Below are 2,903 nucleotides of genomic sequence, written 5' to 3' on the forward strand. Positions count from 1 at the left end.
AATTAAATTAACATATAGAATGTTCGAATAATTAGACTTTAAATGATTAAATAAATACGGGATTGTAACTCTAAGTGATGAAAATAAGATTGAGTTGAATTGTAGAGTTTTTAGGATTTGAAAGATTAAATTAAAACATGGAATTTTTGGAGGATTAATCTTTAAATAACTAAATAAATATATGATAATAATTCTAATTGACGTAAATGAGATTTGAACGACTTATGGAGGGATTAAATTAAGACGTGGGATTTTTTTTAAAAAAAGGGTAGACTTTAAATAACTATACATGTATGAGATAATGATTCTATTTAATGAAAATAAGATTCAAGCACACTATTGAAAAATTAAATTGAGGCATGGGATTTTTGAGGGATTTAAACCTTAAATGACTAGGCAAGTATGGGATCATAATGATTCTATTTATAAAAATAATATTTAAGCAAATATTTGAATTTAAAACAAGGGATTTGTGAAGGATTGGCATAGGGCCTTTCATCCACACGAACTGGGCCTGGCCTGCAACTTAAATCCAAGCCCAAACCCGTCACCAAGAGCCTGGGTCTGGGCTCCAAATTAAGCCCAAGGCACCATCTCTATCATAGCATGGGCCTGGGCTTGACCTTGAGCCCAAGTTCAAGGCCAATGTGGGCAAGCCCAAGCATTATTGTCAACAGGGTCAGCCACGTGGTCAGCCATGTTCTCTAATGGCCCCTTCCCGGTCACTACGGCCTGCACAAAGAACCCGAACATGGAGAACATGGCCAACCTCCCATTCTTTATCTCCCTCACCTTCAGCTCCGCAAAGGCCTCGGGGTCATCTGCCAACCCCAAAGGATCAAAGCTGCCTCCCGGATATAGCGGGTCCACCACTTCTCCTAGTGGTCCACCGCCAATTCTGCACCTCTCTACTACACCATCAGCATCACCTGGGATGCCCATATGGACAAAATGCTCTGCGCATGCACCAGGTTAGGATTGCCTAGATAATCAAGTCTCTCCTCGCTAAAGATCTGCGCCCCGGCGTCGAACCACACGGCTTCGCCAAATTTCACGTCATTGCGCGCCAGAAGCTCCGGGAACACGCAGCTAAGGGCGCCCAGCACGGGCCATCGGTAGTGGATGACCTCAAGCTCCCTGTTCTTCGCAAAAGTCTCGGGGTCGGCCGAGAGCCCGGCAGTGCAATACCAGGGGCTCCCGGAGGAGACTGGCTTGACCCGGCCACCAATCTTCCGCATAGTCACCTGCCCTTCTCCTAGGAGATCGGAGGCAGAAGAGGCAAGCTTGAGAGCTTTGCCGGCTAGGGAAGGGGAGGAGAGAGCCATTGGAAGCGAGAAGGGAATGACAGATTGAAGACGAGGAGAAAGTGGGATTGTGTGCATGGAACGTTCAACAAATATGCTAAGCCTATTTCACTATCTCATCCTTAAACCTAACAATCATTGGATTGGAATAGAGAATGTTGGATAGGGTGAAGCATCAAAATATAGCAAACTCTTCAAAGACTAAACTAATAATCATCAAAACTCAGCAGCTCAACAATCAAAGATATCCTCAGAGAGAGTAAAACAAGAGAAATATGAAACATGAGAGAACATACGAAGAAAGAAATTATAAATGGCGATACCTGAAAGTACCCGTCTTGCTCCTGTGACCACCGGACTCTCCTCTCCCAGAGATCCCAACCCTCATTTTTTTTTTTTATTCCTCTGTTTGTATCTTCTTCAACAAGCCACTACTTGTTTTTCTTTTCTGTTCACCCGTCAGCAGCATGGGCTCCCCCCCCCCAACCACCTTCATGGCTGCCATTCTTCTTTGGCGGCCCATCCCATCTGGCTCCCTCCAGCAGAAAAGAGCCCCCCCTATTTCAAGATGAAATGCCGAGAAACAATAAAATTTTCCTCCCCCGGGGCCCTTCACAAAAAAGGGGTCTACACATATTTTCTATATTTTTAAATATATTTTAAAAATAACTTTTATATGTAATATTTTATTTTTAATCATTCTTCATATTTGAATAATTATTGATTAAAACGATCCTTATAAAACTAGTGAAAATAATTGAAAACAATTAAAAGATATTGTTAGCCCAAGGGTTCTCCTAATCAGGTTTTGATGATAACAAACCATGGTTAAGTAACTAATTGGTTTATTGTTTAGGAATCTCAGGTATAAACTCGAAAATTCATCAAATGACCAAATGGATACAAGATCGAGACGCTTGGAAGACTTGGGATCATAGGAAATGAATGTAAGATGATAGCATGAGTGCACTTAGGATGTTCATACCTTTTCATGCATCTTAGAAAACTCGGTTTATTCTTTAAAACTTGATTTTCTTTAAAACCCGAGTTTTATCAAATATACCTTAGGCAAATTGATTCAAAAGTGGCATATTAACTCACCTAAAGACCTTACCTAAGTATTGGAAAAGAAAGAAATAAAAAAGGATAGGTTTTCGGGGCCAAAAGGCTCAACCGGTCGAGGCTAAGGCCAACCGGTCAACCGGTTGAGGAATCGGTAGACCGGCTGAGGTCGTCTGATCGAGGACCGATCGAGGAAGGTTAAAAACCTTCTCTCTCTCCCAGTAGCCTTCTCTTCCCGATCGAGGTCTGGTTGAGGCAACGGTAACCTGTCATGCATTAAATGCTCCAACGGCTAGTGAACCGGTCGACCCCTAGCTCGACCGAACGAGGTTGCCTTTTGCTAGTTTTGGCTCCCGAGCTTAGAAACCTATAAATTGAGAGCTCCTCTTCATTTATTGACAAGAGAACAATTGCATTCAAAGCCTACCTACCTGTTCTTGATCAAAAAGCTCTCATTTCTTTCTTAGTGCATCAAACCATCACTTGCATATTCTTAGTGCACTCTTGTAATTCATCCTAGCTTTCTCTTGTACTTGA

At 42.0% G+C, this 2,903-nt stretch overlaps 1 pseudogene; it reads right to left on the reverse strand.

Annotated features, from left to right (window-relative positions):
* Positions 1-636: 636 nt before the first annotated feature.
* LOC117918171 lies at positions 637-1,382 on the reverse strand (annotated as a pseudogene).
* Positions 1,383-2,903: the final 1,521 nt, after the last annotated feature.

Source organism: Vitis riparia, chromosome 7, assembly GCF_004353265.1.
Source record: "Vitis riparia cultivar Riparia Gloire de Montpellier isolate 1030 chromosome 7, EGFV_Vit.rip_1.0, whole genome shotgun sequence".
Classification (NCBI taxonomy): Eukaryota; Viridiplantae; Streptophyta; class Magnoliopsida; order Vitales; family Vitaceae; genus Vitis; species Vitis riparia.